The sequence below is a fragment of the Coregonus clupeaformis genome, chromosome 19, assembly GCF_020615455.1.
Source record: "Coregonus clupeaformis isolate EN_2021a chromosome 19, ASM2061545v1, whole genome shotgun sequence".
Taxonomy (NCBI): Eukaryota; Metazoa; Chordata; class Actinopteri; order Salmoniformes; family Salmonidae; genus Coregonus; species Coregonus clupeaformis.
Window position 1 is genome coordinate 10,362,386 of NC_059210.1, and position 22,227 is coordinate 10,384,612.

General features: G+C 44.5%; 1 protein-coding gene across 1 annotated transcript in view; it reads left to right on the plus strand.

Moving 5' to 3' along the window:
• LOC121531636 (contactin-1a) overlaps positions 1-22,227 on the plus strand; it is a 156,300-nt gene continuing 134,073 nt past the window's right edge. Inside the window, exon 1 of the mRNA XM_041836978.2 lies at positions 1-157. The gene's annotated coding sequence lies outside the window, so the exon portion shown is untranslated. The remainder of the gene's footprint in view (positions 158-22,227) is intronic.

Consider the following 22,227-nt stretch of genomic DNA (forward strand, 5'->3'; position numbering starts at 1 on the left):
ATAGCCCTCCGTCCAATCGAAGAGGACAAAACAGACACGCCGCTGCTTGTCAGTTTCTTCCCAGCTCTGAGCTCCTGAGCGCCCGGCGATGCAGTGCTGCTGATCCAGGTGTGAGTCTTGAAGGTTAATCGGACGGACAGATCGTCCGTTATTGCAGGTAAGAAGATGAGCAGCTTCAGTGATTCTATGTATTTCTTTATTTTCCTACAAAATCCGGGTCTATGCAGCAATGGGCAAAAGCGAGTGAATCAGTGTTGTTTACAATGATTGAGATGGGGATGTAGTGATGGAACCTACCGCAATGCAGAATCCTATACAATTTCTACAAGTTTGTGCATCTTGCATTGTCCTTTTATTTTGCCCAACTGCAAAACTGACATTTTAGAGATGATCTTGAAGGGATGCTGTTTGCACATTGATTCAAAACGTTATACTGGGTGCAGACAGACAGAGCGCTGGCTGCATGGTCTTTGAGGGGAGGAATAGTGTAATTGTATTTGATCCACATTACGGATGATTGAACACCTGTGTGCTTAATTAATTATGTCATTCATAAAACCTTCAACATATAAAATGTCCTACCGCTTGCATAATATCGATACCGTTAGGTGTGGTTATAGGTGGTTATTCTAGGGGCTATTCGGTGCTCCTTTTCTCATCATTTATTAGGCTAAAAAAACAGCCTGCTACTCACTTTAAACTGTCCAATCCCTGCAAGATGAAAATGCTTTTTCATTATTATTCATTGCATACGCCATGAGATATAGGTCGCTGGGTTCATTGTAATCTCACAGCGTCAGGAAACCACCTCATATAATGTCAGACAGGTTGTCAGCAAAGGTACTGCCATGGGCGCGTCCTGCCTGTGTTTTCGCAGTATTCTAGCTACTGGAGTTGTACTGTATGCGCTATAAACGATACATTATAACTGGACATGCTGGACTATAAATGCATTCTAATTCTGAAATCCTGCTTTAGTTAATTGCAGCTTTAATTTCTTTCTGCATGACGTCTACAGGTGCGTTCAAGATCAAAGTCATTACTGCAACCCATAGCAACACGGTTACACAGTAGCTGTAGCGAAGCTTTCTCCAATCAACTGTGGCAGTGTTTAGTTGTCTATTGGCTAACTAGCGTTCGTAAAGTATTTGTTTCATCTGAAAGAACTGAAAGACTGACAACTGAAGGACCTGGGCATGGTGTGAATGCTGTAGCTGTAGCAGAAACATTGCCTTGTTTTGTAGTGTCTGCAAAGAAGCCGATGTATTCAGTTTAATACATTTGACATGACATGTCAGAAGGATGTCATGGGATGCTTGTCATTTTGAGAGGTTTCTGAATCATATAAGCTGGACTGCTAATGCATCTCCTGCTGTCCCCATGACCTGCGAAGTAAGGCTCCTCTGGGCTGTTGTATACCAAAACATCCCTGGGTTCAAGTAGTATCTGTTTTCTCTCAGATACTTCAGCTACTTGATTGAGCTTGCCTGGCACTATGGAACCAATGTAAGAGTTCCAAAAGTACCAACCACGCCTATCCAGCGCCCCCAGGCAGTCTCAATGAAATTCTCAAAGCATTTGAAATAAATCAATTACCCCTTGAACTCAGCCCAGGTCTGTTTCTTGGGCTTTACATTGCCAGGCAGAGCTGGATGGAGATGAAGTTTGGATATTTTACATAACTTCTTCCCTCAGTGCTTTGGAACAGGGTCAGCCCGAGCAGTCCGTCAGCCAGGCTAGATGAGGAACACTTTACATAACAGTCACTGGCCCTCCAAGACATGGCTGGAGGGCCAGTTTGGCAGCCTCAGTGGGATTGGAGCAGTCATTGGATTTGAGGAGTCGTCTGTCAGTGTTACTGTGACACAACTGAACCCAGAGATAGGGCCAGATAGGACATCCCTTTGAGAAACACTCAGCAACCGAAATGCCAGGGCTGGCTAATGTTGAATTCAATAAATGAAAAAGTTGGCAAGGAAAAAAATACAGTTATGTGTGCATCGGCACCCTATCCGTTTTCACAGAGATAGGACTCAACAGAAACCCATGCAGAAGCAGAAGTGTGTGGTACGTCCCATCTATGCCTGTGACATGGTGTCTGCGAACCTGTTGAGTAGAAGAGACCACACTCATTGTCTGTGAAGAGACCACACTCATTGGCTGCGAAGAGACCACACTCATTGTCTATGAAGAGACCACACTCATTGGCTACACCATAGATCTTGGTCTTATGCCAACCTCACAATGGCAGTCATCAAAACATGGACCGTATGTGTATTTTCAGACCGACATGGTTTGAGTGTTGATGTTTTTTTGTTGGACTACTTCAGGTCCACAGCCCAGCACAGATTACTGCATGTAATGATACTCACTAGAGACATGTCTTTTTTTGTGTAATATTACTGAATTGGTACAGATTCCAAACTAACTGACTAACCCTCTTAGTCCTTAATCAGTGATTTCCAAAGCAGGAAGGTTGAGGTCCTGGACGGCTGCCATTTAAGATCAAAGTACTCTCTAAGAACTTTCTGTGAGATTAGATTTGTCTCAAGATGTCCCTCCCCAAATCCAAACACTCCAAAGATCTCTGGTAGAGAGTCAAAGCATTAGCTGAGAGAGAGCTAAGATAGCCGGTCTGGAGATTTGGGTTTGATAATGAAGGTCTGAGTGGCTGGCAAGCCTGGCATTTGGCATCAGCAAGGGGTAGATTGTTAGGCAATGTTTGTTTGGTCATGTGGTAAGCAATCTTGGCCATTCTGGAAGAAAGACATCTCCAGATTTGTTGTCATTGAAAACACTGGGAACACACTTACTCAAGGGACCAAGGATATAAGCAAACACATAGACATGCACTTATGCACACACACACACACACACACACACACACACACACACACACACACACACACACACACACACACACACACACACACACACACACACACACACACACACACACACACACACACACACACACACACACACACACACACACACACACACACATACAGATGTTTAGAGGCATGGGGCCCAGTAAAGGCTCAGACACACCAACGGACTCCTTAGCACCTATGAACGTAATTTGCGAACCGAGTGTGCACCGATTTTACATGTAGAATCGCGTGAAAGATGTTGTCTGCAGAGGTTGGTCTCTAAAACACGGCGCACTGAACGATTGGCAGACGAACGCTGGTTCCACATTCGGTGCGATGTGTTAGAGCCTTAAGCCTAAATTCACGGTGGTGGGGTGAACTCTTTCCCCCTTCCCCTGATCCTGCTGACAAAAATGTGATGCTCTTGTCTTGATGGTCTCTTTATATTGCTCAGCCAATTCACCAAAGCCTCGATCAATAGAGAGAGGATCACTAATGGTACCGGCTAGTCTAGCTATGAGGCACACATAGACATGACGTCTTCTTCTCCTTCTCTGTTTGCTCAGAGACAGACTCCTCCTCTGTTCAATTCAAAGGAAGAGAAAGATCCTCAGTCTCGACTGCCATCTCTGTGCTCTGTTTCATCTCTCAATGTGTATAGTCCACCCCTCCCTGACAATATCTGTCTGTGCTGCAGGCCTGTCATTATCTCTGTCTGTGGGTTGTCCTTCTCTCTTCTGTCTCATTGGGCCTCTGTTCAACCCTAGAGGGGTAGAAAAAGGGACCCTCAGTCAGTTCCCAATGCCATCTCTGTATCTATAGCCCCTACTGCCACTATCTGTATCTATGTACCCTACTGCCAATATCTGTATCTATAGGCCCTACTGCCACTATCTGTCTCTATGGACCCTACTGCCACTATCTGTATCTATATCCCCTACTGCCACTATCTGTCTCTATGGACCCTACTGCCACTATCTGTATCTATAGCCCCTACTGCCACTATCTGTATCTATAGCCCCTACTGACACTATCTGTATCTATAGCCCCTACTGCCAATATCTGTATCTATATCCCCTACTGCCACTATCTGTATCTATAGCCCCTACTGCCACTATCTGTATCTATAGCCTCTACTGCCACTATCTGTATCTATAGCCCCTACTGCCACTATCTGTATCTATAGCCCCTACTGCCACTATCTGTATCTATAGACCCTACTGCCACTATCTGTATCTATATCCCCTACTGCCACTATCTGTATCTATAGCCTCTACTGCCACTATCTGTATCTATAGCCCCTACTGCCACTATCTGTATCTATAGCCCCTACTGCCACTATCTGTATCTATAGACCCTACTGCCACTATCTGTATCTATATCCCCTACTGCCACTATCTGTATCTATATCCCCTACTGCCAATATCTGTATCTATAGCCACTACTGCCAATATCTGTATCTATGTCCCCTACTGCCAATATCTGTATCTATATCCCCTACTGCCACTATCTGTATCTATAGCCCCCACTGCCACTATCTGTATCTATAGCCCCTACTGCCACTATCTGTATCTATGGACCCTACTGCCAATATCTGTATCTATAGCCCCTACTGCCACTATCTGTATCTATAGCCCCTAATGCCACTATCTGTATCTATAGCCCCTACTGCCACTATCTGTATCTATAGCCCCTACTGCTACTATCTGTATCTATGGACCCTACTGCCACTATCTGTATCTATGGACCCTACTGCCACTATCTGTATCTATAGCCCCTACTGCCAATATCTGTATCTATATCCCCTACTGCCACTATCTGTATCTATAGCCCCTACTGCCACTATCTGTATCTATAGCCCCTACTGCCACTATCTGTATCTATAGCTTCTACTGCCACTATCTGTATCTATGGACCCTACTGCCACTATCTGTATCTATATCCCCTACTGCCACTATCTGTATCTATAGCCCCTACTGCCACTATCTGTATCTATAGCTTCTACTGCCACTATCTGTATCTATAGCTTCTACTGCCACTATCTGTATCTATAGCCCCTACTGCCAATATGTGTATCTATATCCCCTACTGCCACTATCTGTATCTATAGCCCCTACTGCCACTATCTGTATCTATAGCTTCTACTGCCACTATCTGTATCTATAGCCTCTGCTGCCACTATCTGTATCTATATACCCTACTGCCACTATCTGTATCTATAGCCTCTGCTGCCACTATCTGTATCTATAGCCTCTGCTGCCACTATCTGTATCTATAGACCCTACTGCCACTATCTGTATCTATAGCCTCTGCTGCCACTATCTGTATCTATAGCCCCTACTGCCACTATCTGTATCTATAGCTTCTACTGCCACTATCTGTATCTATGGACCCTACTGCCACTATCTGTATCTATAGCCCCTACTGCCAATATCTGTATCTATAGCCCCTACTGCCACTATCTGTATCTATAGCCCCTACTGACACTATCTGTATCTATAGCCCCTACTGCCACTATCTGTATCTATAGCTTCTACTGCCAATATCTGTATTTATAGCCCTTACTGCCACTATCTGTATCTATATCCCCTACTGCCAATATCTGTATCTATAGCTTCTACTGCCAATATCTGTATCTATAGCCCCTACTGCCACTATCTGTATCTATAGCTTCTAATCAAATCAAATCAAATGTTATTGGCCACATGCGCCGAATACAACAGGTGCAGACATTACAGTGAAATGCTTACTTACAGCCCTTAACCAACAGTGCATTAATTTTTAATAAAAAAGTAGAATAAAACAAAAAAATGTTGAGAAAAAAAGAGCAGAAGTAAAATAAAATAACAGTAGGGAGGCTATATATACAGGGGGGTACCGGTGCAGAGTCAATGTGCGGGGGCACCGGCTAGTTGAGGTAGTTGGAGTAATATGTACATGTGGGTAGAGTTAAAGTGACTAGGCATAAATAATTAACAGAGTAGCAGCAGCGTAAAAAGATGTGGGTGGGGGGGCAGTGCAAATAGTCCGGGTAGCCATGACTAGCTGTTCAGGAGTGTTATGGCTTGGGGGTAGAAGCTGTTGAGAAGTCTTTTGGACCTAGACTTGGCACTCCGGTACCGCTTGCCGTGCGGTAGCAGAGAGAACAGTCTATGACTAGGGTGGCTGGAGTCTTTGACAATTTTGAGGGCCTTCCTCTGACACCGCCTGGTATAGAGGTCCTGGATGGCAGGAAGCTTGGCCCCAGTGATGTACTGGGCCGTACGCACTATCCTCTGTAGTGCCTTGTGGTCAGAGGCCAAGCAGTTGCCATACCAGGCGGTGATGCAACCAGTCAGGATGCTCTCGATGGTGCAGCTGTAGAATTTTTTGAGGATCTGAGGACCCATGCCAAATCTTTTCAGTCTCCTAAGGGGGAATAGGCTTTGTCGTGCCCTCTTCACGACTGTCTTGGTGTGTTTGGACCATGATAGTTTGTTGGTGATGTGGACACCAAGGAACTTGAAGCTCTCAACCTGTTCCACTACAGCCCCGTCGATGAGAATGGGGGCGTGCTCAGTCCTCTTTTTTTTCCTGTAGACCACAATCATCTCCTTTGTCTTGGTCACGTTGAGGGAGAGGTTGTTATCCTGGCACCACACGGCCAGGTCTCTGACCTCCTCCCTATAGGCTGTCTCATCGTTGTCGGTGATCAGGCCTACCACTGTTGTGTCGTCTGCAAACTTAATGATGGTGTTGGAGTCGTGCCTTGCCATGCAGTCATGGGTGAACAGGGAGTACAGGAGGGGACTGAGCACGCACCCCTGAGGGGCCCCCGTGTTGAGGATCAGTGTGGCAGATGTGTTGTTACCTACCCTTACCACCTGGGGGCGGCCCGTCAGGAAGTCCAGGATCCAGTTGCAGAGGGAGGTGTTTAGTCCCAGGATCCTTAGCTTAGTGATGAGCTTTGAGGGCACTATGGTGTTAAATGCTGAGCTGTAGTCAATGAATAGCATTCTCACGTAGGTGTTCCTCTTGTCCAGGTGGGAAAGGGCAGTGTGTGGATCTGTTGGGGTGGTATGCAAATTGGAGTGGGTCTAGGGTTTCTGGGATAATGGTGTTGATGTGAGCCATGACCAGCCTTTCAAAGCACTTCATGGCTACAGACGTCAGTGCTACGGGTCGGTAGTCATATAGGCAGGTTATCTTAGTGTCCTTGGGCACGGGGACTATGGTGGTCTGCTTGAAACATGTTGGTATTACAGACTCAGTCAGGGACATGTTGAAAATGTCAGTGAAGACACTTGCCAGCAGGGGCGGCCTGTTCAATAGGGCGATATGGGCGACGCACTGCCAAACGGGAAAAGGAAGGGATTTTTTTTCTAATCAATTATATCACGGCAACAGTAGTTATCAGTGTTGTAATCTATACGTCTGATCTGCCACAGTGCCACACTGCCACTAAATGTCGAATCAGGCTAAAGTCGTGCTTCAAATGGCTCCCCCCTTTTGGGGCGATTTCAGTCAGGTTGAAAATCGCCCAGAAGTCTGTAATAGACTCCCATGTAAAATCTATTTTTTCAAATTTCAGAGCCTTCAATACAATCTCAATGGGTGTCTGTGGGCTTGCACTTACGGCGCTTTCGTCATACGTTACGTAACCATGAACGTAACTGAGAAAAGAGTGGATTGTTTGAAAGAAGTTCCTTTTTGTCGGCGAACAAATGGAGATAAATTGGCAACGAAACAATTAGGACCTCCCAGACCAAATTTAATAATTCAACAGGTTTCTACTAAAGGCGGAAAGTCCTACACCCGAGGATTTTCCAAAAATTGGTACGAACGAAAAAAGACATTGCCACTCACTCAACTGGATGACGAGGGATACAGGCTAGCTGTCCGCCGCCACAACGATGAGGTTAGTGTTGATAATCACAAGTTTACTGGATGTGGATATGGTGTAATAAAGGCAGTTTATTCAGAGGTAAATATATCTGGAATCGCGTTCACGGACCCGTTCGTCAAACTCTTAGGGAGCTATAAATTAAGCCCCATTACTTACCATATCAGATAAGAGAAATTGCTGCAGCTACATATATTTTACATCCTGGCCCTACATAGTTCACTATTTGCATCACTTACCAAAATATTACATGTGGTCATATATGCTTGGAAAGTGGAGATGCCATAGAACGTCAAAAAAGTAAACATTGCTGGAGACACATTGCCGTTTTGGAGAAGACATCGCGTTTGCTAGCGAAGAGATTTGTTGTGGCAAATGAACTTGGGCTGGGAATTGCCAGGAACCTCACGATAAGATATATGCATCAGCATTGCGAGTCTCATGATTCTATACGTATTGCGATTCGATACTGTGATTTTATTGCGCACCATATGTCTGTTGCAGAGGGATCAGAAAGCCATGAGAACGAGTTTTGATCAGTCATGGAAATAAAAGTGCTGAAAACAAATTTGCTCCCAATGTGAAAAGATTGAGAACAAGCTATGAAGGAACAATAATGGTGTTTTGGTGCAGGTACAGCCAACTAGCGCTAAAATATTGCGATATTGTCAATACAGTATATCGTAAAGTATCACTATGTAACTCGATTTCTTTCACCCCAATCCCTCAAATTAACGGTAAATAACTGAATTGTTTGCCCCACATTTAGCTAAGATGATTAGCTAGCCAGCTAAAATGTTTTATTTAGTTAGCAGTCGCATCTACAATAGTTTACTGTCAATAACATGTCTCCAAAAATGACGTGGTGTCTCCAATTGTGTTGACATTTTACAATTGCAATGCGCATCCATGAGTATCCACTTTCTGTAGCTCAGCTGGTAGAGCATGGTGCTTGTAACTTCAAGGTAGTGGGTTCGATCCCCGGGACCACCCATACACAAAAATGTATGCACGCATGACTGTAAGTCGCTTTGGATAAAAGCGTCTGCTAAATGGCATATTATTATTATTATTATTATTATTATCTGAAGAGAGCCCCGAAACATTGTGTGCAGACATTTTATGCAATAAATGAAGTAGGTTCAATCTAGTAGTTCTGATCTTCTGATTGGTCCTGATGAGTTGGGCGAGGTCCCCTGCAGGCTACTGTCACTGTTGCATTGGCTCTGAGTCGGGTTCTCTGTCTTCAAATGTTCAGCCTAAGAGAGGGGATTTTTGTGTGTGTGTGTGTGTGTGTGTTTAACAGTGATGATGTGTGTGTGTGTGTGTGTGTTTAACAGTGATGATGTGTGTGTGTGTGTGTTTGTGTGTGTGTGTGTCCTCAGAGCAAGAACTCGTGAGTTGGAAGAACTGAGAGGCCTATGGCGTGGGTGTTGTCCTTGGCCACCTGCTGACAAGGCTGACAAGATAGGACCCTTTTGTCCATTGTTATTGGATAGGAACAGAACTTATAACCAGCTCCTGACCTAAATAGATCTTAGCACAACATTTTACTCAACATATCATATTCCATATTCACTATAACAAATATATTTACTACGACATTAGCAAGAACCGCCACATCCTCAGCCGGCTAATCCAGTGTGTGAAGTTTTGCGGAGTGTTTGAGTTAGCTTTGCGAGGCAAAGATGAAACTGAGGGCTCCACCAACCCTGGTAAGCCAACACTTTTGAGATCAGTCAATAAATGCTTCTGGTATTGACTTATATGCTGCCCCTGTCTTCATGTTGTTGCTGGACATATCTTTTTTTAAATGTGTGTAGGTCACCTAAATCATCAGAAAAATTGCCCCTCCTGAGAATTTTTTCAGGAGCCGCCACTGCTTGCCAGTTGGTCAGCACATGCTCGGAGTACACGTCCTGGTAATCCGTCTGGCCCTGCGGCCTTGTGAATGTTGACCTGCTTAAAAGTCTTACTCACATCGGCTACGGAGAGCGTGATCACATAGTCATCCGGCAGTAGGGGCTGCCAATATCGGTATCTATGGACCCTACTGCCACTATCTGTATCTATGGACCCTACTGCCACTATCTGTATCTATAGCCCCTACTGCCACTATCTGTATCTATGGACCCTACTGCCACTATCTGTATCTATGGACCCTACTGCCACTATCTGTATCTGTATCCCCTACTGCCAATATCTGTATCTATAGCCCCTACTGCCACTATCTGTATCTATGGACCCTGCTGCCACTATCTGTATCTATGGACCCTACTGCCACTATCTGTATCTATAGCCCCTACTGCCACTATCTGTATCTATGGACCCTACTGCCACTATCTGTATCTATGGACCCTACTGCCACTATCTGTATCTGTAGCCCCTACTGCCAATATCTGTATCTATAGCCCCTACTGCCACTATCTGTATCTATGGACCCTGCTGCCACTATCTGTATCTATAGCCCCTACTGCCACTATTTGTATCTATAGCCCCTACTGCCACTATCTGTATCTATAGCCCCTACTGCCAATATCTGTGTCTATAGCCCCTACTGCCACTATCTGTATCTATATCCCCTACTGCCACTATCTGTATCTATGGACCCTACTGCCACTATCTGTATCTATAGCCCCTACTGCCACTATCTGTATCTATAGCCCCTACTGCCACTATCTGTATCTATAGCCCCTACTGCCACTATCTGTATCTATAGCCCCTACTGCCACTATCTGTATCTATAGACCCTACTGCCACTATCTGTATCTATGGTCCCTACTGCCACTATCTGTATCTATAGCCCCTACTGCCACTATCTGTATATATATCCCCTACTGCTACTATCTGTATCTATGTACCTACTGCCAATATCTGTATCTATAGCCCCTACTGCCACTATCTGTATCTATAGCCCCTACTGCCACTATCTGTATCTATAGCCCCTACTGCCACTATCTGTATCTATATCCCCTACTGCCACTATCTGTATCTATAGCCCCTACTGCCAATATCTGTATCTATAGATTATACTGCCAATATCGGTATCTATGGACTCTACTGCCACTATCTGTATCTATAGCCCCTACTGCCAATATCTGTGTCTATAGCTTCTACTGCCAATATCGGTATCTATGGACCCTACTGCCAATATCTGTATCTATAGCCACTACTGCCAATATCTGTATCTATGGACCCTGCTGCCAATATCTGTATGTGCCACTGGCTTGTCATACTCTCTCTGTATGGGTTCTCCTCCACCCTCTATCTCTCAGGGTTCTCCTCCACCCTCTGTCTCTCAGGGTTCTCCTCCACCCTATAGCTTCTACTGCCAATATCGGTATCTATGGACCCTACTGCCAATATCTGTATCTATAGCCACTACTGCCAATATCTGTATCTATGGACCCTGCTGCCAATATCTGTATGTGCCACTGGCTTGTCATACTCTCTCTGTATGGGTTCTCCTCCACCCTCTATCTCTCAGGGTTCTCCTCCACCCTCTGTCTCTCAGGGTTCTCCTCCACCCTCTGTCTCTCAGGGTTCTCCTCCACCCTCTGTCTCTCAGGGTTCTCCTCCACCCTCTGTCTCTCAGGGTTCTCCTCCACCCTCTGTCTCCCAGGGTTCTCCTCCACCCTCCTCCTGGTTTGCGGCTTGAATTCAGATTCTATTTTTGGTGCCATTGTTGTGTTGCCTAGTGCGCCTACCTGTGTCCAATAACTTCAACTGCTTGAGTTTGTTGCTAGGGCTTAGAAAGGCTAGTTATTTTCGCACATCTTTAAAGGTCCAATGCAACCGTTTTTTTCTCAATATCAAATCATTTCTGGGTAACAATTGAGTACCGTACTGTGATTGTTTTCAATTACAGTTTATCTATTTTTTTAAAGTAAACAAAAATAGCGTTTTAGCAAAGAACAATTTCTCAAGCAAGAATTTTGCTAGGACTGTGGGGAGGGGAAAACTGAAAACTATCTGTTATTAGCAGAGAGGTTTCTTATTGGTCTATTAACTAATTGAATGCCTGGTGATGTCACCAAGCAGTGCAAAACTTCATCCCACCGAAACAGGCTGAAATTTCAGGAGGTCTTTTCAAACAGCTCTTACACTGAAAGGGCATTATCATAATTTTCACAATTTCACAGTATTTTTCTAACATAGTGTGAAAATATAAAACATAGGAAAATCTCATTTTTGACTGTACTGGGCCTTTAAGGACTGCTATCAAGGCACTCAACTTGAAGAGTTAAATGGATGCATTTAGTGTGTTTTTCTGTAGTGTGTACTTCGGTATGATGTGTGTGTGCACGTGCTTACGTACATGTGCATGTCAAGTGTGTGTGTGTGTGTGTGTGTGTGTAGTGCATGTGTGACTCATCGAGCCGTGAAGCCCTGCAGTCCATAATTTGTGTCCATACCATCTGTATTTACACTATGATACAGGGTACCGTACCCCTGCAGAGGCCTTTACACTATGATACAGGGTACCATACCCCAGGCAGAGGCCTTTACACTATGATACAGGGTACCATACCCCAACGTAGAGGCCTTTACACTATGATACAGGGTACCATACCCCATGCAGAGGCCTTTACACTATGATACAGGGTACCATACCCCAGGCAGAGGCCTTTACACTATGATACAGGGTACCATACCCCAGGCAGAGGCCTTTACACTATGATACAGGGTACCATACCCCTGCAGAGGCCTTTACACTATGATACAGTGTACCATACCCCATGCAGAGGCCTTTACACTATGATACAGGGTACCATACCCCCTGCAGAGGCCTTTACACTATGATAAGTAACCCCAGGCAGAGGCCTTTACACTATGATACAGGGTACCATACCCCAGGCAGAGGCCTTTACACTATGATACAGGGTACCATACCCCATGCAGAGGCCTTTACACTATGATACAGGGTACCATACCCCAACGTAGAGGCCTTTACACTATGATACAGGGTACCATACCCCAGGCAGAGGCCTTTACACTATGATACAGGGTACCATACCCCAGGCAGAGGCCTTTACACTATGATACAGGGTACCATACCCCTGCAGAGGCCTTTACACTATGATACAGGGTACCATACCCCAGGCAGAGGCCTTTACAATATGATACAGGGTACCATACCCCAGGCAGAGGCCTTTACACTATGATACAGGGTACCATACCCCAGGCAGAGGCCTTTACACTATGATACAGGGTACCATACCCCATGCAGAGGCCTTTACACTATGATACAGGGTACCATACCCCAGGCAGAGGCCTTTACACTATGATACAGGGTACCATACCCCAACGCAGAGGCCTTTACACTATGATACAGGGTACCTTACCCCAGGCAGAGGCCTTTACACTATGATACAGTGTACCATACCCCAACGCAGAGGCCTTTACACTATGATACAGGGTACCATACCCCAGGCAGAGGCCTTTACACTATGATACAGGGTACCATACCCCAGGCAGAGGCCTTTACACTATGATACAGGGTACCATATCCCATGCAGAGGCCTTTACACTATGATACAGGGTACCATACCCCAACGCAGAGGCCTTTACACTATGATACAGGGTACCATACCCCAGGCAGAGGCCTTTACACTATGATACAGGGTACCATACCCCAACGCAGAGGCCTTTACACTATGATACAGGGTAACATACCCCAGGCAGAGGCCTTTACAATATGATACAGGGTACCATACCCCAGGCAGAGGCCTTTACACTATGATACAGGGTACCATACCTCAACGCAGATGCCTTTACACTATGATACAGGGTACCATACCCCAGGCAGAGGCCTTTACAATATGATACAGGGTACCATACCCCAGGCAGAGGCCTTTACACTATGATACAGGGTACCATACCCCTGCAGAGGCCTTTACACTATGATACAGGGTACCATACCCCAGGCAGAGGCCTTTACACTATGATACAGGGTACCATACCCCAACGCAGAGGCCTTTACACTATGATACAGGGTACCATACCCCAGGCAGAGGCCTTTACACTATGATACAGGGTACCATACCCCTGCAGAGGCCTTTACACTATGATACAGGGTAACATACCCCAGGCAGAGGCCTTTACACTATGATACAGGGTACCATACCCCTGCAGAGGCCTTTACACTATGATACAGGGTACCATACCCCAGGCAGAGGCCTTTACACTATGATACAGGGTACCATACCCCTGCAGAGGCCTTTACACTATGATACAGGGTACCATACCCCAGGCAGAGGCCTTTACACTATGATACAGGGTACCATACCCCTGCAGAGGCCTTTACACTATGATACAGGGTACCATACCCCTGCAGAGGCCTTTACACTATGATACAGGGTACCATACCCCAACGTAGAGGCCTTTACACTATGATACAGGGTACCATACCCCAGGCAGAGGCCTTTACACTATGATACAGGGTACCATACCCCAGGCAGAGGCCTTTACACTATGATACAGGGTACCATACCCCTGCAGAGGCCTTTACACTATGATACAGGGTACCATACCCCAGGCAGAGGCCTTTACACTATGATACAGGGTACCATACCCCTGCAGAGGCCTTTACACTATGATACAGGGTACCATACCCCAGGCAGAGGCCTTTACACTATGATACAGGGTACCATACCCCTGCAGAGGCCTTTACACTATGATACAGGGTACCATACCCCAGGCAGAGGCCTTTACACTATGATACAGGGTACCATACCCCAGGCAGAGGCCTTTACACTATGATACAGGGTACCATACCCCCTGCAGAGGTGTGGGACATAAAATGCTGAATATGTTCCTCCAGTTGTGAAGTACATTTTTATTGAGCTATTTTTACGATATCAAAGTCCCATTGCAATTTAGATCCTTAGTTCTCAATATCAAAACAAGGATGTTTGAAAGTGATATTAGCAATTTACTGGTAAAAGTCTGATGACTTAATGGATAAATGTTTTTTTAATGAAATGGCTTAATAGAGGAATATGCATCATAATCAGAATGCCTGAGGAAGATTTGTTGGTAAGTCATGTAATGTTATGTGTCTTGTTGGCATTTAAACGTATAAAATGTGTGTGTGTGCGTGTATGGTGCATCCCCCAATCTTATCAGTGTGATTCTGTTTGCTGTGACTTCCACAGTCATATTGAGGTAGTCCCTCCCAAGTTTTCCTTCTGCCAACGAGACGTCTCATTCTAATAATGTGATAATGTCCGAGAAGCCAGTGTTTGGAGGATATATTGGCACGGGTGTTGTTAGGCCCGAGATGAAGTCGAGCGCCGGCAAACCGTGCCAATATATCCTCCAAACGCCGGCTTCGAGGGCATTATCACTTTTATACAACGGGTTACCAGCATATTCAAATAATGATTGACATATTTTCATTAAAACAATTATGATGAATTTATTCATACTATTTAATCTTTCCACAAGATATAGTCCCGACACAAATCTAAGGTTGCTACCCAAGCCAGCTGGTCATTCCTTCTATCGGTTCGGTTGCAAGAGATGCGACCTAGTCGTTCAGTCTTTTCGTTCTGTATCTATGGACGCGACCCAGTCGTTCAGTCTTTTCATTCTGTATCTATGGACGCAACGCAGTCGTTCGTTCTAAATGTTCCATTGCCATACTAAGTGGTGGAAAAAGTACCCAATTTTCATACTTGAGTAAAAGTAAAGCTACCTTAATAGAAAATGACTCAAGTAAAAGTGAAAGTCACCCAGTTAAATCCTACTTGAGTAAAAGTCTAAAAGTATTTGGTTTTAAATATACTTAAGTACCAAAAGTAAATGTAATTGCTAAAATATACTTAATTATCAAAAGTAAAAGTAAAAGCATAAATCATTTCAAATTCCTTATATTAAGCAAACCAGATGGCACCATTTTCTTGTTTTTTAAATTTACGGATAGCCAGGTGCACGCTCCAACACTCAGACATCATTTACAAATGAAGCATGTGTTTAGTGAGTCCGCCAGATCAGAGGCAGTAGGAATGACCAGGGGGATGTTCTCTTGATGTTTGTGAATTAGACATTTTTCCTGACCTCCTAAGCATTCAAAATGCAACGAGTACTTTTGGGTGTCAGGGAAAATGTATGGAGTAAAAAGTACATCATTTTCTTCAGGAATGTAGTGAAGTAAAAGTAAAAGTCAGGTCAAACAGTGCAGCCAGAATAATAACAGTAGCTGCATTTGCATTTGTTTAAGCTGTTTTTTAGTGACATTTATTTGGATACATCCATAACAATGAGCTAATCAGGCGCGATTTAGCCTGGCATAGAAAATGTGCTCTCTCGTCAGGACACTGTTGTTCAGAGGAGCTAGCCAACAACATAGCTAACACAATCACTTCAAACTGAAGCTGGAAAGACTGCAAACTAGCTGCACTTAGTTTTGTTTTACCTTTTTTCAGTTGATGCCAGCTGATTCATGATTTCGACTGGATGAGAAACGCTGCCTGCCTCGCTCTCGTCCCGACATGTTCATTACTATGGGACAGCTGGAGATCGAATTTGAATATTGAAACAATGTTGCAAATGCCGGAGAGACAAACTGCAAGGTTTATACAAATCTCCGCTGTTGAAAACTAAATGTTAGTCTAAAAGAAACGTGAGATATATGCTTTTTATGGGGGAGATCAAGTTTATAAATTGCCTGGCTGGGCTGATGAGACAGTGGATTGCGCAGTCAGATGGAACAGAGTAAATAGGCATTTTAATAGACACCGGCTGGAATGCGGTTTTAACCAATCAGCATTCAGGATTAGAACCACCTGTTGTATACATGAGATTACTGCCTTTCCATTAAGATAATGATCCAATTAGACAAAGAGGACTTTTAGGAAATTGACTCAGTATCTACCTCCATTGCTGCTCTCATCAGGTAAAGAAGATGACATTGATAGATGTCAGATACATCTGGTGCTGCATTGGCTGAATGTATTAACTGAGGTTGATGGTAACTGGGAATTGTGTTTGTTTAGTAGGCCTATATCACTCATAGGATGCTTCCCAAATGTCATCAACACTAGTGCACTGTATAGAGAATAGGGGTATATTTGGGACGCGACAATATACAAGTAGTGATGTATGAAATTATGTTAGAATCATTACTTTATATTTCGGTTTGTAACTGAGTGTTGGTTGTACAATTACTAAAATAGCCTTGCTTTCCATAACACTTCATGCAAACATAATCAGATTTGGACTGTTGGGTTTGTTACTGGGGTAAATTTGACAAAGGTTTGAACCTTTCTAGGGTTCGTCTCTTGACTTCCAATCTGCCTCTGATATATTTTTAGCTTATACAATACAAAGTACATCTCTGGGGAGATGTGCACCTAATTTAGAAGTAGATTACAAAGGGTGGCCCTTCCACTGCTAATTTAAGTTTTAGAGATTGCTCCCTCTCTCTCTCACTTACACTCACTCTCTCTGTGTCTCCTCTTTCTCTCTCTCTCTCTGTCTCTCTCTCGCTCTCGCTCTCGCTCTCTCTCTCTCTGTCTCTCTGTCTCTCTGTCTCTGTCTCTCTCTCTCTCTCTCTCTCTCTCTCTCTCTCTCTCTCTCTCTCTCTCTGCTCTCTCTCTCTCTCTCTCTCTCTCTCTCTCTCTCTCTCTCTATCTCACTCTCTCTCTCTCTCATCTCTCTCTCTCTCTCTCTCTACTCTCTCTCTCTCTCTCTCTCTCTCTCTCTCTCTCTCTCTCTCTCTCTCTCTCTCTCTCTCTCTCTCTCTCTCTCTCTCTCTCTCTCTCTCTCTCTCTCTCTCTCTCTCTCTCCCTCTCATAATATTGGTCTGTGACCGCTAAATCCACTTCAATGACAGCGTGAGTGGCAATTATTTTGGTGGCTTAGCTTCTTACCCTTATCAGTCTTGGCTCCAATATTTTACATTTCGTTCCCTGACAATATCAAAACCAATTTTGTTCCTTCTAATAGCTAATTATATTTTGATCGCTACATACCCGATGCTAAAGAGGTTACTCCATAACGGTGATAAGAAGGAAACTCTGACCAAGTCAACAGGGAAAGGGGACTAATTACTAAGTCAATTTTAAGTCTCTTAATGTGGATGATGTGGACATGTTAATTAACGTAGCGCTTAAAGTGTCAAGTTTACCCATGTGTATTAGCTTAGTAGCAGAAATATCATGTTACATTACTCACTGTGTGGGCTGTATTCTCACTGGGGAGGCTAGAACCATCTGTTTAGCTGAATATTATAGGCCTAGATTTTGTCCAATACATTGTCCAAACATAATTTATTTGGAAAATGCACATAGAAGTTATGTATATCAAGGCAGAGAAAGTATAGTTTTATGTCGTTTCACCCCAAACAAGTGTACCCTTATGGAAAAACCACATGAATTTCACATGATAACACATAAAGTGTTCCAAAAAAACATGTTTTCATGTGATCACATGTGATCTTACGTGAAGTTAATGTGATAGCATGTAACAACATGTAAAGCAACATGTGATAACATGAAACTACACGTTGAAGTGTTCCAAAAACATGTTTTCACATGATTTCACATGTGAAATTTAATGTGAAATACTGTGATTTTCCACCTGTGAAATGGTAGGGCTAGATGCTGTAGAGAGCTTTTCTTACTCGAGAAAGAGCAAGCATGGATTGTTGACTGAGGTTCCAAGCACAGTGCACAAAAAGTGACATACAGTGAGCTCCAAAAGTATCGGGACAGTGACACATGTGTTGTTGTTTTGGCTCTGTACTCCAGCACTTTGTATTTTAAATGATAAAATGACTAAGAGGTTAAAGTTCAGACTGTCAGCTTTAATTTGAGGGTATTTTCATCCATATTGGGTGAACCGTTTAGAACACGCGTCAAACTAATTCCACAGAGGGCCCGAGTGCCTTGTACTTGAAGGATGAATTAAGGTCACTAATTAGTAAGGAACTCCCCTCACCTGGTTGTCTAGGTCTTAATTGAAAGGAAACACCAAAAACCCGCAGACACTGCCCTCCATGGAATGAGTTTGACACCCCTGATTTAGAAATTACAGCACTTTTTTTTTTTTTACATAGTCCCCCCATTTTAGGGGACTAAAAGTACTGGGACAAATTAAGTTATATGTGTATTAAAGTAGTCAAGAGTTGAGTATTTGGTCCCATATTCCTAGCACGCAATGATTACATCAAGCTTGTGACTCTACAAACTTGTTGAATGCATTTGCTGTTTGTTTTAGTTGTGTTTCAGATTATTTTGTGCTCAATAAAAATTAATGGTAAATAATGTATTGTGTCATTTTGGAGCCACTTTTATTGTAAATAAGAATATAATATGTTTCTAAACACTTCTACATTAATGTGGACGCTATCATGATTACAAATAGTCCTGAATGAATCGTGAATAATGATGAGTGTGTGATGAGGTGGTGTTGAAGGAGTCAGGCGCAGGAGGGTAAATCACAGAATAACAGGCTTTAATCCGCAAAATACAGGTTTACGCAGAAATGCGTCAAACACACTCCAGGGCATAAAACAGGCGCACTGGAAAATACAAGGCACACGGGAAAATACTCCTGTCGATACAAAATACACAAGCTCCACCGAGCTTCACTAACCTCCACAATAAACAATCACCCACACAGACAAGGAAGCAGAGGGAACACTTATACAATGACTAATGAGGGAATAAGGACCAGGTGTGTGTGATTGAAGACAAGACAAATGGAGTGATGATAAATGGATCGGCAGTAGCTAGTAAGCCGGTGACGCCGAACGCCGAAACCTGCCCAAACAAGGAGGGGAGGCAGCCTTGGCGGAAGTCGTGACAGAGTGAGAATATTACAAAGGCATAAATATCAACCCCCCCCCCCAAAAAAAATTCCATGTTACTGCAATGGTGAGAGGTTAGCATGTCTTGGGAGTATGACATCCAGATGCAGCGCTCCTAGTAGCAGGGGACTTTAATGCAGGGAAACTTAAATCCGTTCTACCTAATTTCTACCAGCATGTTAAATGTGCAACCAGAGGGGAAAAAACTCTAGACCACCTTTACTCCACACACAGAGACGCATACAAAGCTCTCCCTCGCCCTCCATTTGGCAAATCTGACCATAACTCTATCCTCCTGATTCCTGCTTATAAGCAAAAACTGAAGCAGGAAGCACCAGTGATTCGGCTAATAAAAAAGTGGTCAGATGACGCAGATGCTAAGCTACAGGACTGTTTTGCTAGCACAGACTGGAACATGTTCCGGGATTCTTCAGACAGCATTGAGGAGTACACCACATCAGTCACTGGCTTCATCAATAAGTGCATCGATGATGTCGTCCCCACAGTGACCGTACGTACATACCCCAACCAGAAGCCATGGATTACAGGAAACATCCGCACTGAGCTAAAGGGTAGAGCTGCCGCTTTCAAGGAACGGGACTCTAACCCGGACGCTTATAAGAAATCCCGCTATGACCTCCGACGAACCATCAAACAGGCAAAGAGTCAATACAGGTCTAAGATTGAATCATACTACACTGGCTCTGACGCTCGTCGGATGTGGCAGGGCTTGAAAACTATTACAGACTACAAAGGGAAGCACAGCCGCGAGCTGCCCAGTGACACAAGCCTACCAGACGAGCTAAACCACTTCTATGCTCGCTTCGAGGCAAGCAACACTGAAGCATGCATGAGAGCACCAGCTGTTCCGGACGACTATGTGATCACGCTCTCCGTAGCCGATGTGAGTAAGACTTTTAAGCAGGTCAACATTCACAAGGCCGCAGGGCCAGACGGATTACCAGGACGTGTACTCCGAGCATGTGCTGACCAACTGGCAAGTGTCTTCACTGACATTTTCAACATGTCCCTGACTGAGTCTGTAATACCAACATGTTTCAAGCAGACCACCATAGTCCCCGTGCCCAAGAACTCTAAGATAACCTGCCTAAATGACTACCGACCCCGTGGCACTGACGTCTGTAGCCATGAAGTGCTTTGAAAGACTGGTCATGGCTCACATCAACAGCATAATCCCAGAAACCCTAGACCCACTCCAATTTGCATACCGCCCCAACAGATCCACAGATGATGCAATCTCTATCGCACTCCACACTGCCCTTTCCCACCTGGACAAGAGGAACACCTACGTGAGAATGCTATTCATTGACTACAGCTCAGCATTCAACACCATAGTGCCCTCAAAGCTCATCACTAAGCTAAGGATCCTGGGACTAAACACCTCCCTCTGCAACTGGATCCTGGACTTCCTGACGGGCCGCCCCCAGGTGGTAAGGGTAGGTAACAACACATCTGCCACACTGATCCTCAACACGGGGCCCCTCAGGGGTGCGTGCTCAGTCCCCTCCTGTACTCTCTGTTCACCCATGACTGCATGGCCAGGCACGACTCCAACACCATCATTAAGTTTGCCGACGACACAACAGTGGTAGGCCTGATCACCGACAACGATGAGACAGCCTATAGGGAGGAGGTCAGAGATCTGGCCGTGTGGTGCCAGGACAACAACCTCTCCCTCAACGTGACCAAGACAAAGGAGATGATTGTGGACTACAGGAAAAAAAAGAGGACTGAGCACGCCCCCATTCTCATCGACGGGGCTGTAGTGGAACAGGTTGAGAGCTTCAAGTTCCTTGGTGTCCACATCACCAACAAACTATCATGGTCCAAACACACCAAGACAGTCGTGAAGAGGGCACGACAAAGCCTATTCCCCCTCAGGAGACTAAAAAGATTTGGCATGGGTCCTCAGATCCTCAAAAAATTATACAGCTGCACCATCGAGAGCATCCTGACTGGTTGCATCACCGCCTGGTATGGCAACTGCTTGGCCTCTGACCGCAAGGCACTACAGAGGGTAGTGCGTACGGCCCAGTACATCACAGGGGCAAAGCTCCCTGCCATCCAGGACCTCTATACCAGGCGGTGTCAGAGGAAGGCCCTCAAAATTGTCAAAGACTCCAGTCACCCTAGTCATAGACTGTTCTCTCTGCTACCGCACGGCAAGCGGTACCGGAGTGCCAAGTCTAGGTCCAAAAGACTTCTCAACAGCTTCTACCCCCAAGCCATAAGACTCCTGAACAGCTAATCATGGCTACCCGGACTATTTGCACTGCCCCCCACCCCATACTTTTTACGCTGCTGCTACTCTGTTAAGTATTTATGCATAGTCACTTTAACTCTACCCACATGTACATATTACCTCAACTACCTCAACTAGCCGGTGCCCCCCGCACATTGACTATGCAACGGTACCCCCCTGTATATATAGCCTCCCTACTGTCACTTTATTCTATTGTATATATAGCCTCCCTACTGTCACTTTATTTTTACTTCTGCTCTTTTTTTCTCAACACTTTTTTGTTGTTGTTTTATTCTTACTTTTTTGTTTAAAATAAATGCACTGTTGGTTAAGGGCTGTAAGTAAGCATTTCACTGTAATGTCTGCACCTGTTGTATTCGGCGCATGTGACCAA